We start from the raw sequence: 16,130 nt of genomic DNA, 5'->3' as shown, positions 1-16,130 counted from the left end.
TGGATTGTTCTACTTACTAAAAAAAAAGTGGAGAAGATGCTCTACCTCTAACCCATCCATTTCCCACATTCAGATCATTGGGACTATGAAAAAAAAAAGTCTTCTGGAGAGCCTGGGAAAGAGGGAATGTTATGAAGAAATTACTTATCCTCCTTTCCATGTGGAGTGAGGAGGATCCATGTCTGAAAATTTCCCATGATTCAATCTGGACCCTAGTTTTGTTATAGAGCTCTTTTTCCCTCTCATCTTTTTCCGGAGATATTTCTTTTAAGGAAAAATCACCACCAGCACCACTTTAACTTTTAAAGGAATTACTTCAGCCAGCTTTAAGGCAGAGGCTCTAATGAGCTGTTTGGGGCTAGCTCATTTGCGGCATTATCTTGCAAGCCTGCTCTATACACAACTTCCATGGCCCACAAGGTAAAGTCAGGTGCTCCAATCCACGAATAAAGGAGGGACTGAGCTGTCCACATTGCTACCTTTCCCCTTGTAGAAGAATGTCCAGTGATGCTGTACGTGGATAGGGCTCTGCTGGGTTTGGGGATGGGGTTGAAAAGGAGAGGGCAGTGAACCGGTCACTCTTTATGGCAATCTCCCATGCAAAACCTGCAGCTTTCCACATAAAATCCAGGAATGAATGATCTTTTGGTCAGCTGGAAGGGGAACACAGTAAATGGCAGCGCTGCTGCCGCCAGGATAATTGCCATCATTGTCAAGCAATTCTAATGGAGCTGGAAAGAGGGCACCCTCCATATAAACCCATTTTGGTTTCCATGGATCTAGTAGGGTGTAGGGGCACTTCCTCTTGGATCCTCAAAGTCTTAGGCCTTCTCCTCTACAAACTAAATGCCCCTGTAATTCCCACCCCCTTGTGGCAATGCTTTACATGGAACTTCATGTGGCAACCCTTGAAATTTGTGTGAGCTGCTCTTCTGGTCTGCTGTGAATTCAGCATACAGAGAGCTGGCAGGATCGGGCTTAGTTTGGTCCAAAATACTAGAGCCTTTTTGACAACTCTGACTTGGAAATAAGAGTTCCTGAGATTTATGGCAAGGACTGGATAGAGATTGCTGACATGTCTCAAACAGTGTCCAAAAGAGGTTTGATTAGGAGAGCCACTAGGATATGAGACAAGGTCTTGAGATTTTTCAAAGACAAATGGCAGATGGGTGCTTCATCTCCCAGAGAGGAGGACTAGGACTAACTGCCATTAGTGCCTAAATTAATAGGAAAAAGTGACCCAGGAGCATCAGAGAAAAAGAAAGGTAAATTACATGCTCTCTTCTAACACGGCTCATTAAAAAATGCAAATAGTTAGCAGACTTCCACAAAATAGAAAGCTTCCTCAGTTTTATAATTACTACTTTTATTTATTGCAATGATAGATCAACTCCTATTTTACTTTGCAAGAGAATACTGCTGGAAATGGCAGCTCAGCATCTCATTATCCTAAACAGAAGCCTTTAATGCCCTCAAAATTCCCCAGTTGCTAGAAAGCAGTATTTACATTTTGCCGGCAGTAGAGTTATCATGTAGATTCAAAGCATTTGTCCATCTAGTCTGTCTTAGTTCCCTCTAGCAATGGCCAATACCTGAAGCTTAAGAGGAGGGGAGGGATAGCCCATAATAATCCCAAGCAGTTATTAAGTATTATACAAGGAGGAGGGCAGACTTATCTGCTTCTCACTGGCAATTGGCTTATACCATGAGGCATAGGAGCCACTCACTCTACCTTTATTTTAACATGCAGAACTAAAGATGGTACAAATGATTTTTTTTTAATTAATATCAATCAGATGCAGTAGGTCACTGCAGCCAATATTACAACAGTAAATACCACAGACTGACTGCGGACAGCATAAAGTACTTCCTTTTCCAAGTTTTGAGCCAGTGACTCAGAAAGTCATTTATGTTTATTACAAATATTGAAGATTTTAGAGCTATTAATTAAACTTTAGGCCAGTAAAAAGAGATTGTAACCTGATCGCAATAGATGTAATAATGCCTGTCTGATAGAAAGTAGAAGTTAAGGTGCAATTCTCAAGCTTAAGAGGTTTAGGCACCTAATTCCCTTTGATTTTCAGCAGGAGATGGATGCTTAGCTCCCATAGGCCCCTTTGAACATATATTATGCAGATTAAACAAGGTTTTTTTTTATAACGTGCCAATATTTAGTTCAGTGGTTGGAATCTGACAATGTGACCCCTAAATCAGTACCTATGGAGCAACACTAAGAAGTGCTGTCTTCATTTTCAATACCATTGTGATAGAATGAGGGAGATGAGAATATGAGATCTGAGACCATGAAACCAGGAGAAGTAGTAGTTGTCTTTATGTTTCAGTGCATTGATTTCCATACTGTATCTAACTTCCAGGACTCTGAATAAACACCTGAACTGTGATGTGGTATATCGTACGGAAGGCTGAACAGCAGAATGTACTGAGGACAGCTGTCCATATCTGCTAATATTTCAGCTTTTATTAGCCAGTCAGTTGGGTTTGTGTTAGAAAAAAGAGATACTGGGGCTATACCCATTAATGTAATCTCTATAGTTGTGTCCTCTTCCTGTCTTGTCCACCCACCTCCCATTTTTCCAGACTATTTTTGAAATAACATACACTCAGCCCTAAACAGAGTGTCTTTACCTATCACAATGTCACCAGCACACTGAAGATTTGCTCGGAATGTAAACACCAGATGCTAGGCAGTTCATCCCTTGAAACTTAGATCAAGGGGCATTGCCAACACATACAACATACTTTCCTTTCAAACATTCCACTGAACTCTTTGCAGAGAGCTTTAAAAGCTAGGCTCGCTGCTACTGTGCCTTCAGCAAAGTCTCTTGAGGTTTCAAATTTACTTTTCATTTTCTTGCAGCAGGAGAGGCAGGTGCCAGATAAGTGACAGCACAAGGCTTATATTCACATTACCTGGAACTTCTTGAGCAGCCAATTCAGCAGGTGCAGGATGATATGGTTATGGGCGTCTGTCAGTTAAGCTATGGGGAAGGCAAACTTTTTTTCCTTGAGCTTGCCACATTCAGCTACAAACAGCTTTTTTACTTGCTTTATAGAAACCTCTGAAGCATCAATTCTAACTAATGGCTTAGATGAAATCATTCTTGGGGAAAGCTTCCTGAACCAGCTGCATCCTTGTTATTGGAACTCGAACCAAAGAGTTGTGAATTGAGAGTTTGACTGACATACAGGGAGAACCTTCTGAGGTATGGATAAAAGTGTCCATAGAAATGTTATATTTTATTTATTTTGATTATTACACATATGGCCTGTCTATATGAGGGAAATTTCTACCATTACAGATATGTGATGTAGCTGTACTTGTGCCAAGTTCTAAGGTAGAGATGATGCCCTGCACAACTACAAGCCCTCCCTCATACCACTGCAGAACACTGAAGTTTTCTATGCTGTCGTTACACTGGATACAAATATCCCCAGTATAGATAGGCCCTTATTCAATGCCTGTCCACAGCCCAAAGTATTTTTAACTCTCACTGAATCGGGGGCGTGAGGGGGAAAAAAAAAAAACAACACACACTTGCTCCTATGACAGTAACTTGCCATTCTATCGTAACATTTTTAAAAATTTAACCTTTAATTTTTGTAAATTAACCATAAAGGTCTGTCTTCAACTTATTCTTAAGTCCCTGATCCTGGAATGGACTCGCTGTGGCTGAACCGCTGTGCCTATCCAGAATCCCATTGAAGTCAACCTGGTACCATAATCAGATAAAAAAATTCAGTGAGCTGCAGACTAGAACCTAAAAAGGTTTGTTTTTCCCCCAAACAAAAGGAGCATTTGAAATCAGATCCAAAGCCCCAAGGCTCATTTCAGGCCCTTAGGGAAAGAGGGAGGAAAGTTCATAAATTTATGAAGAATGCCTTTGAATAAAAATAAAAAACCTTATTTAAGAGAAAGAGAGACTAAGAAATTATATCTACTTTTGGCATTGGCTTATGTGAATTAGGATAAATTATGTTATGAAAAAGCAAGCTCGCAATCATAAGGTATTTAAAAATAGTGTTTAGAGAATCTAGTTAAAAATATCACGAGGACACCTACTGTGATGAACACCTGTCAGACTCTGAATAGCATACTTCTGAACACTTGAGTTTGGAAGCATCTTTTCCATGCTAATTAACAAACTTCCATCTGGGATAGCAGGTGTAAGATAGCCTAAAATCTCAAATGATAGCAGTTATCTTAAACAAATAGTATGGAAGATGAAAGTAGGTTGAGTTTTTGAAGAACTAATCTCTGTTCTCCAAAGCTGTCAAGAATAGGAGGTAAGGAAAGAGAAAGTTTTATTTCATCCATTGCTCTTTATTTCCAAGGACTAAGGACACTCTCACTAGAAGGCAGGAGATGGAGAGTGGGTATAGCACACTTCTGAAAAGTCTAACTGTGTAGAGTAGTGACCTAATCCTCCAGTCTTTACTCAGGCACAAATCCTATTGAATTCAGTAAGAATGCCCTACAGGTGAACACTGCAGATGTAGATCCTAGGACTATTTCTTGAGGATATCAACAGCCACATATGAAATACAGTGAGTTTGTAAGACTTTTGCTGCAGGTACTGAATATTCTCAGTTATAATGCTATCTGTTTGGTTTTAATTAGCTTAAATGGTGCACTACTGCGAACTGAACATGGAGGGAAGGAGAGATACTGAAGACAGACAAGGGACAGAGAATGATACCAGGATTTTAAGAACCATCATCGACCCCCTGCATGTGAACTCACCCCACTTCCACAGGTTCACATACATGGACTGAGCCTATTGTGACTCAGAGTAAGTACAGCATAGACATGGCTAGTGCAGTCTCAGCTCCTTCATTCTGATATACCCATGCAACACCACATTTATATCTGGCAAGACAACAGCATAATCCACTCATCTAAGATAGTGGAAGTTTCTCTGAAGAGAAGGGGGGAAAACACAAACAAAAAAAAGCCTCCCTAGTTCTGGTTCCACACATCTAGGCTCAGCTCTCATGCGGATCTTTGATAGAGGAATATTTAATAGTCAGAAGTAATTAATTTTTTCAGTGTGGAATGCAGAAGCAAATGTATATGTATTTGACAGCCACTTTTGCTGCACCAACAGCCCTAATTATGTCACCATTAAAGTTTATCACTGATCATTTTAAGGGCATATTCTCCATAAGTAATTCCTTTTACATTATCTGTCTTGCTTAATACTCCCAAAGATTTGCAGCTAGCTCTGTTTTTGGCTACATGACAGAATAGATATGCTTAGCCAAGTAACATTGCATTAATTACTATAATTAATGCAAAGTATGCAAAACCACTACAACTCAGACTACCATGCAGATGATAACCTTTCAACTGACAATGCAGAAGGTGAAATTGTCCTGCTTAGTTATGGCAGCTAGAATGCTGAGAGCAGTGTTGTATTTCTGGTTACATAGGCTAAGGCTTGTTCTCAGCTTTTATAATTATGATGTGTTCATTCAGTAGCACCTCATAATGCCACTATATTTAAATACCAATTTCTCTAGTAGGCTGCATTTTACAGGAGCTTATGCGATGCTTAAAATTAGCACTGTTTCAAAGGCTGGCATACTAGGTGTTGAATCAGTTCAAAGGATGATCTATATTGTTCCCCCTTTCTCCCAACAGCGTTTCTATTTCTTAGAATTCAAAAGCAGACCAATTATAGAAGTGTCATAATTATTGTGTCAGAAACCAAGGCTTCATGAGTAAGGTGCCTAGGCTTTCAGCCTCTTAGATCACTTAAATACAAAAACTTCCTTTGTGACCACAGCTACATTTCTCTTCCCCATCCATCCTTAAATGATTACTTGGATCTCACACACTCCTCCCACCTTGGGTAAATAGGAATTGTGATTGGATGGACTGCTCTGGGAACCAGGAGCGCCGTTTGATCTTGGGCAAGTCACTAATTTATGTCTCAATAACCCACACACCCCCCACACTTCCCTTATAAAGTGCTTTGAGATCTACAATTAGTTGATCCCTAATTTTATTATGAGCCAAAGTCCATGGGTGAAATGCTGGCGCTACTGCAAGTGTATGTGGGGCAGGGGAGGATTGCCATTGACTTCAGTGGAGCCAGTCAAGATTTCACCCCACATTTGTATCCAGGTCTAACATGTGAGGTTTTGGCTTCAAGTGAGCCCTCACTCATGTAAAATTTCCACTGACTTCAAATGGAGTTTTTGATGAGTGACTGTAAGAAGTGCCATACACATTTAGATCAGTGAGACAAGTAGTTCAGCATATTGTACCTAAAAGTAGACAGTACCAGCTGCTTCATAAAATGTAAAACCTTCTTAATGGTCAGTTATGGAACAGCCAGATCACAAGGAAAGTTTATTCTTAACTTCCAGCAGTAATGGTTGGTGTACATGCTAGAGCATGAAGGTCTGTATTTGTTATGCTATTTAATCTGACAGTGGAAGCTCTCATCCATGACCCACTGCCAAACCCTCAGGCTCAATTTTGTAGCAATGTCTCTCACAGGTAAGTTATGTGTAGGGTAAACAGACTTCAGGGTTTACTCCACATTCTTTTCCTTGTCTTTAGTACAGTAGACTCACTGGAAAGAAAGGGATCGTAGGAATGTCCTGTACTGAGCTATGAATGCTTATATTTTTTGGTAAGAGTCTTGACTTATTGGACTTATAACTTAATTGAGTCACACAGGTAAAATCAGAATCAATCATCTTTGATAGTGATAACGGATTTTAATTAACTGTGTGTCTTGGTTGCTTAAAGGATTGTATTCTCGCCATGTAATGTGTGTTCCTCTAAATCTGTTTCAGGACATTAGCAGTTTTTTAAAAAAAAAAACAAACATTTTGTTCAATTTGGCTTATGTTTATAACTATATACACACACATTTAGACAGACACACACATATACTCTGAGTACCTGTTTATTTGCAGAGCATATGCCAAAGCCATAACTTATTTTAAAGCATGTTAAAAGATTGTGACCCGGTATAAAATAGCAGATAGACTAAAAGTGACAGCTGTGCACATAAAAAATTCTATGGCGAATCAAAGGTTATATGCCAGAATGTCACTACATTGAAATGCTCACACACAGAATAATATAAATGCCTAGATGATAGAAACCTGAAATGTTGTATACATTATTTCTGTGTATACCTAAACAGGGGTTGCACATTATTATTATTTTTTACTATGAACACAACTAATCCATTAGAACTCAGTGCCTCTCCCCCTTCTAAAGCTTCTACCCCACCCCCCAAAAAAGAGCCATTAAAACAATCTCAGTGTGAAAGATCACTGCTACCATATGTAAACAAACCCGTAAATATACAGGATTTAAGAGGTGCACAATTGCATGGAAGCAAATACATATTTATTATTCCTGATTTAAAGATTAAGAAACAGTTTCAGAAAAGTTCAAGGCCTGATCCAACACAGGAAAGACTCCCAGTGAATTCACTAGGAATTGGATCAGGTCCTAGTGGCTTGATGCAAAGCCAAATGAAGTTAACGGGAGACTTTTCAGTTGATTTTGGAGCCAGACATAAGTTCAACAGATATTGAAATCAGTGGGACTATTCACTTGCTTAAAGTTAAGTACATTTGTAGGTGTTTGAAGAATCAGGGCCTACACTTTCTACCAGTCCATTCATTTCCTTCTACATGATCATATCCCAACTGGACTCTTTCTTCCAAATGTGTTTATTTTCAATTCCTTGACTTTTTTGTACTCATGTACTTTTTTGTTTGAATTTTGTACTCATGTACTTTTGATAGTACATGAGAGAGACGGACAATCTGTTGCCATTTGATTAGTGTCCAGTTTTTCTTTCAGTGTATTTTTCAGCTTCTCATCTCTGCAATATTTATTATTGCAACTGCTTTCCCATGTGATCTCAATCACAAAGTGTTTGGCTTTAAACCACAACTGAAGAGTGCCCATTGTAGAGTGTTGATTTAGATTAATTTTTTTGTATGTATTTACATCATCCTCAGTAAATTATTTTGCAGATTCCTCTAGTTTTCTGTTGTTGGGGGCGGGGGGGTGGAAGGGTTGGTGGTAAGGTGGGAAAAGGGGATATTTTAAAACCTCAGACAATTGTAAAGGCTCACGAGAGCTATGTATATATAAGGACAAAGTCTAATATTGGCTTGCATGAGGAAATGAAGCTACAAAACAAGCTTTGGAGGTCCCATACTGCAAGTGCTATAAGTGCATTAAAAGGCACAGGGGAACACTAAATGAGTGAAAAAAAACACAAAACCTAAAAATGAAGTGTTATTATTGGGGCTACGATGACAGGTATTACTCTGCGTAACTAGCCTGTGAGATTGCTTCCTTGGATCTTTACTCTTTGTAAGTTTCACCTCTCTTCTTTGACTTTACTTCATGTTGATCATTTGCCCTTTCCTATAGAAACTGCTGGATTTAAGTACCTAAGCAGGCAAGGTGTACCACTGGGGTAGACCTACCTAGTATTGTCATCCCCAACTGTTCAAAAATCATGAGTCAAGACACTAAAACCCATGAAATTGGCTTAAATATCTTTAAAGTCATAATAATGTTGGGGTTCTCTTTCTTTGCTTTCTTGTTTGTGATCCTTTAGTGGGCACTTGGGTCACATTTTCAAACTTTTCTCCACAGCCATCAGGGCTAGAAACTTTTTAAATTGAGACTTTTTAAAAGAGAGAGACTCTAAAATGCCATAGGTTTAATGATAAAAATCATGAGACATGGAAATCCTGCCTAAAAACCAACATTAGGGTTGGAAGGGACCTCAGGAGGTCATGTAGTCCAACCCCCTGCTCAAAGCAGGACCAACACTAACTAAATCATCCCAGCCAAGGCTGTGTCAAGCCAGGCCTTAAGAACCTCTAAGGATAGAGATTCCATCACTTCCCTAGGCAACCCATTCCAGTGCTTTACCACCCTCCTAGTGAAATAGTGTTTCCTAATATCTACCCTTGACCTCCCCCACTGCAACTTAAGACCATTGCTTCTTGTTCTGTCATCTGCCGCCACTGAAAACAGTCCAGCTCCATCCTCTTTGGAACCCCCCTTCAGGTAGTTTAAGGCTGCTATCAAATCCCCCCCTCACTCTTCTCTTCTGCAGACTAAATAATTCCAGTTCCCTCAGCCTCTCCTCATAAGTCATGTGCCCCAGCCCCCTGATCATTTTTGTTTCCCTCTGCTGGGCTCTCTCCAATTTGTCCACATCCCTTCTGTAGCAGGGGGGACCAAATCTGGATGCAACACTCCACATGTGGCATCACCAGTGCTGAATAGAGGGGAATAATCACTTCCCTCGATCTGCTGGCAATGCTCCTACTAATACAGCCCAATATGCCATTGGCCTTCTTGGCAACAAGGGCACACTGCTGACTCATATCCAGCATCTTGTCTACTGTAATCCCCAGGTCCTTTTCTGCAGAACTGCTGCTTAGCCAGTTGGTCCCCAGCCTGTAGCAGTGCATAGGATTCTTCCTTCCTAAGTGCAGGACTCTACACTTTGTCCTTGTTGAACCTCATCAGATTTCTTTTAGCCCAATCCTCCAATTTGTCTATTTTAATTCAATGGGGGCTCTGCACACAGATGGGGATTCCACCTGTGCAGAGCTGCTTACAGGAAGAAGGCTGGTATAGAAGTTATGCTGGCACATTAACTGCCGTCAGACAGTGCTGCAGGTGAGCCCCACCTCAGTTTCCACTCATCCAGAATAAAAACAAAGTACAAGCAGACTTTACAGTACTAAAGAACACCCTCCTCACAGGGTCTCATTTCTTTAACATAAAAGGACAACAACAAAGAAACAAAAGCTTTACTCAGCAAATCGAGCAGCATCTCACCTCCCCAAGGAGGATCAGTCTTAAGTTTCACCCCTCTAGCCCAAAAGCACTGTCAGGCTGAATTCCCTACCTGGAACTTAGGTTTCTGCTGGATGTTCACCCAGATACCAGCTTTTCCATGACCACGCATCACCATTTGCTGAGCCACTCCCTTGTAGCTCTCCAGAAGGTCCTAAACTCAGTTCATTCTCCTGGTCTGCTCCAGTCCTTTGACTGGGAGTACTTTCAGTCTAGGCCTGTTCCTTTCTGTGAGCATCTCTTCTCTAAGAAGAAGCCACTAGAAGTAGCTTCTTACCCAGCTACCCTGAGGAGCCGCTCTCCTCACAAGCTTCCTTTATTCTGGGGCTTCCTGACTGAGCCATCATAAGCCTTTATTAGCACCAGGTGCTCCATACCTAATTAACTGCCACTCAGCTACTGACACAATTAACTAAGCACCGGTGGATCTGGGTTAGCTCATTCTCCTTAGCAGAGCCTGTCTGACCCCCTCGTAGGCTAGCCCCATGGCAGAGGCTTAATTCTGTAACACAATCTCTCTTTCTGCATCTCAATGGGTAAAATCCTGCCCTTCTTGAAGTGAATGGGAGTTTTGAATGGACTTCAGTGGAACCAGGATTTCACCTATTGTGTTTTGTGATATTTTATGTGACCTACATAAACATCTAAGCTGGGGATTTCAAAGGAGACAAAGGAATTTGTGTGCCCCATTCTCATTGATTTTCCTGATGAATGTCAATGAGAATTGGGCACCATCAGGCTCATCAGGAAGTCCCAGCCACTTGTAGTTTGCTATTATCAATAATTAACTCATTCCAAGATGCACATATGCACCTGTGTTGTTTAATTTGTAATAGTTTGTCCTACTAAAGCACGTCAAGGAGTACTATTAAAGGGGTAAGGAACAGAGTCAATTAAAATCAAGAGTTACACCAGGGATGAATTTACCTCAGATTCAGCTGATGATTCATGGAAAAGCTCTTACACTTCAGTCACATTTCCTGTATTCTTTTTCGATATAGAATCATAGAAATCTGGGGCTGAAAGATTTTCCCCATAGAAATCTGGGTCTCCAGAGGTCATCTAGTCCAGCCACCTGTGCTGAGAATAGACCAAGAATACATAGACCATCCCTGATAAGTGTTTGTTTAACCTGATCTCAAAAACTCCCAACAGACAGCGATTACACAGCCTCTTTTGGTAACCCATTCCAGTGCTTAACTATCCATATAGTTTGAAAGTTTTCCCTACTATCTTTCCTAAATCTCCTTTGCTGCAAAACTTCTTTTACATTTCTTGTAACTTAAGACATGAATTTAGGGGGGGAAAGATGACTTTAAAGTATTTGAGGTGGTACCAATGCCCATCATTTCCTCAGATAATTTCTGTGGTTTTACAGTGACATTTTCTTGTTTCTTTAAAATATTTTTGTCTCTCAACCACTGTGTAAAAGACCCACAAACAGGAAGAGACTGATTATACACAAAATGCTGTTAAAATGCATCCCGTAAACAAATATTTTTTTCTCTGAACTCTTTCAGCCACAGTTGTGTTTGTTTTTTTTTTCCTAACAGCAAATAAAGAAAGAAAAACAAAAGTGCACCTATATCTGATTTTAAGTTTCTGAGATCATCTGAAACTTCCAAAAGAAGATTAGCACTGCTATTTTTGGCCTGATTCATGCAATTGCATGATATACAAATATACAGTGGTACATGATATTTAAGGCATCTTTCACCTTTAGGACCCTGATACAAATATAGTTCAGGTGAGTAGTTAAGAAATAACTGAAAGTCATTACTATCTGAAAGTCACTTGATATCCTGTTTGAAATGACTTTGCAGTCCCAGTTCCAATTCTTAGAGTACAAATGTCTACATCACACAAAAAATACCATCAACCTTGGCATGGACTGCTGGTAGTTTCAGCATAAAGAGTCTGGGTTGACTGGGCATGAAGACTGAACCCCTTCTCAAGATGGGTTTGGCTTCTCTAGGGCCCCGGTTCAACAAGACACTTAAGCAAGTGCTTAAATCCATATCTATTTAGCAAAGCACTTAAATGTGTTTAGCTTTAAGCACACTCTTAAGTCCCATTAAAGTGAAATAAATAAAGCATGTGCTTTGATGAATACACGCCTGTGCACTGCTTACAATACACTGTGCCCTGCCTACAGTACGCACTGCCTACAATAGGACTGAGACTTTCTGGCAGGCAAGATTGGTGATGCCAACTGTGTTATGTAAAGCCTCTGCTCAATCCAGCAGAACGCGATTGGAAGATTTGTAACTTTTCAGTCATTGCTAGTATGATCATTAAGTTCTGTAACCTTCTGCAAACTTTGTAACTTTAGTTATTGTTAGCATAACCTTTTAAGCTTTGTAACTCATGCAAGCTTTGACCTTTTCAGTTACCACTTGTATGAACCTCCAAGCTTTGCAATACCCCATCATGCAATCAGAGAGACTGTGAACAAGGGAGTGTGTGGGAAGATAAGTGAGTGTCAACAAGGGAGTGTCAACAGTGGGACTGAGTGGAGAGGAACTGCAAGGAGAATACAGCATGGAGACAGGTGTGTCTGATGTACTCTGCCCTGAGAAGGCAATCATGGGGTGCTGTAAAAAATTAAAAAAAAAAAAAAAAAAAAAAAAAAAAGAAGAACCTGGAATGCATGAAAGGAACCAGGCCTGAGAATGCTTCTTGGTGACGGACACAGAAGGGAAACTCAGTGTATGTGACAGGAGCCACCCAGTTCTAGCACAAGGAAGAAGGCATACACACAAGCCCCCTGCTTCTTGACCTGCTCGCCAGCCCGGATCCGTGACTCCAGGTGGACACACCAGATCTACTATGCTTCGGCTTCTCGGCTTCCTCTGCTGTCTCCGGTAACTCTCCGCCTGTGTGAGTGTGTGGGTGCATGAGGGTATGAATGTGTGCGTGCATGAGTAAGCCCCATCCCTTTTCTGTTTGACCCAACAGCGGCATTTAATAAAAACCAATATGTGTAACCCTGGATTGGTTTCTAGGGAAACGGAGGTAACAAACTGAAGGCCAAACCTGATAAGTAGGGGCTCTTCAGGCTCCAAGGTTGTAGATTTGACACCTTCAATTCCTCCTGAAATTCCTTTACAATGAAACAGTTGTACTTGGGTAAAATATTGTGAGGTAAATGTTATATTGGCAGCCGAATAATCAGAAATAAGTCACATTTTGCTGGGGAAAATCTATTCTTAGTTTCAATTATCCATATTTCATCTTTTCAGCTATTTAAAATTTAGGTATGTCTACACTTAAGCCACTACGGTGGCACAGCTGCAGTTGCTCTGCGGCAGTGCTTCAGTGTAGACACTACCTATACCAACTGGTTCAAGTAATCCACCTCCCCGATGGAGGAATTTCTTCCATCAGCCTAGCACTGTCTACACTACGGATTAGGTCAGTATACCTACGTTATTCAAGGGGTATGGATTTTTCACACCTCCGAGTGAAGTAGCTATGCCAGCATAAGTTCCTTCTAAGTGTAGTCCAGTCCTGTATCTCTATATTGGTATTTATAGCGTGAAACAGAAAAGATCTGAATTCAACAGTTATACTACAATTCAGAGGCTGTTGGAGTTGTGTTTATCATTTGTGGGTATACAAATTCAATCTCCCCATGATCTCCTCAGAAGAAGAAAAACAAAGAACTTGAAAGGTGACTGTCAAGGTTCCTTTCCCACTCTGAACTCTAGGGTACAGATGTGGGGACCTGCATGAAAACCCCCTAAGCTTATTTTTACCAGCTTAGGTTAAAACTTCCCCAAGTTACAAACTATTTTACCTTTTGCCCTTGGACTTTATTGCTGCCAACACCAAACGTCTAACAGATATATAACAGGGAAAGAGCCCGCTTGGAAATGGCTTTCCCCCCAAAATCCTCCCCAAACCCTACACCCCTTTCCTGGGGAAGGCTTGACAAAAATCCTCACCAATTTGCACAGGTGAACACAGACCCAAACCCTTGGATTTATATTATTCATTTATACTAGGTTACTCTTTCATGCAGGTTTTAAAATCATCTTTGGCTAGGTGGTGAAGTTGATCCCATTTTCCTGTTGATTTCCATTCCTAATGATGGTAACATGGAGACTCAGTAGTGCTATAGCAACATATTAACAGTAGGATTCTGTTTGGGGACCAAGCCAGGGCTCTAAACATAATGCTTCTGCCACTGTCTAAATATTAACTCATTGAACTTTGATTTCATTCATCTTCATTCCTGTATCTAAGTGCAGTCTACAGGTTGAATTCAGTAAAGCTTTCACAACACATTAACAATGACAGCCTCCCACGAACTCGCAGACAAGACTCTTCACCTTCACAATGAACTGCGAGCAAGAACATGCAAGTTTTCACTCATATAGACATACTTTGCACAGGCACAAAGGCAAGCAGCTTCCAGATGTGCAGTTTTTGATTCACACTTTAACAAGGTCAGCAAGAAATTGTGTCAAAAGCTGTGCTAAAAGAGGAGTTTATACAGATCATATAGCTTCATGTAAAAGTGATCACTTGAATTCTACTCTTACAACACACTTCACATTTTTAGAACTAATTAGCTGTTTATGAACTGGGAATATTGAAGTTGCCCATTGATCTATTACAAAACAAATTATAAACCTATTTGCTTCATGTGATATTCCTAAGCTCCAGCAAACATTACTACATTTTAATTATCCATCATATATACAAGTGGTACGGTTATCATCCCTTTAGGAATAAGCATTTAAACTCTCTTCTCAAAATGTAAATTCTGATTACCAGAAATGTCAGAGATGTTTACCTGATGGCAGAAATCTCCAGTGGTTTGCAAGAGACATTGATTATTGACATGAAGTTCAGTTTGTAATGATCTAGTCTGAGAGTAAATTGACCCAAGGTCATCTAGACAAAACAGAAGTAAACCTCTCTCTACCTGTTAAGGAAACAATCACAGTGATTACACAAAGTTTATTCAAGTTTTGGAAAACTTTACTTTTAAAAGAAAATCTCTCTCCTGGGGCCAGATCCTCAGTGGTGACTTCAATGAAGTTATACTGATTTATACCAGCTGATGATCTTCTCCCCTGCATTCATCTTGTAATATGCTGCTAGAATTGATATTATGTCACAAAGTGGAAGAATCTTAAGTGGCACCACTGTTGATGCTTTGATAGCTGGAAAGATTGGAGAGGAAAACTCTCCCGCAATTATCTGTTATATCCACAAGACATCATTTGGGGAGAAGTTTGAGAGAGGACTACTGTCAGAGTCCTTTTTAAAGAAGGGTGGAAAGCTTATGCTCCAATACGTCTGTTAGTCTATAAGATGCCACAGGACTCTTTGCCGCTTTAACTAGCCAGTGAAATTAACCAACATATTTGTGACTTTTTAACATTCCAGGAAGGCAAAGACTGACCTTTACTTGCTATCTCTGGAACAGACTTGTTTCCTGCACTTAGCATATGTCACTATCAATCCTGTCTCCCGATCTCCCCTCTTCCATTCTACAGCATGACATTGAAAATACTAATGATTGGCTGCAGTGTTGCTGGGCACAGCACTCTGCTGTTTTCTGCCAGTCCTGTCCCCTAAAATCATGCTACTACACTGACATAAGCCATGCCATCGTGAACTTCTTGGCAGCTGCACTGCCTCCCAATGTTTCTTGTTTTGCTACATCTCCATGCAGACTGCAGATTCAGTGTTGCACAGTAATGCAAGTCTATTTAACTTAGCCATGATTTCAGTTTAAAAGAAAGTCAGTGTAAGGCCATCATATCAGGGGGAAAGCTGTTATTGCCACGTTTCCTATCCAGTTGTTTATCCCCCACTGAATAAGCTATGCATCCCATCACTAAATAAAATTTGGAGGGTCAAAGGTGGCTGCAGCTTTTAGATGAGCATTTTACCAGTGGGAAGGACTTCATTTCTATTAACCTCTTACTGATAGGTTTATTGTTACTATATGACCGATATCAATGTTATTTATGACCATAGAAATTATGAGTTTATGGTTGTTTATTTTTCATTTGTTTCCTCAAAGTTTTGATATTTAATTGCAGGAATACCACAAAGTAGTATATTTACATTTGAAGCTAAAAAGCAGTGCCCCAATTGGTATAAATCAGTGAGGCTCTGCATATTTAAAATAAAATGTTTAATAAAATCATTGACAGCTTCAGTGGATCACTGGCCTCGCACTATGCAGCAGCATGGTTGCCATAGAAACAAGAAAAGGCTCAGG

The sequence above is a fragment of the Natator depressus genome, chromosome 8 (assembly GCF_965152275.1).
Source record: "Natator depressus isolate rNatDep1 chromosome 8, rNatDep2.hap1, whole genome shotgun sequence".
NCBI classification, from domain to species: domain Eukaryota; kingdom Metazoa; phylum Chordata; order Testudines; family Cheloniidae; genus Natator; species Natator depressus.
Note: the sequence above shows the minus strand (reverse complement) of the source record.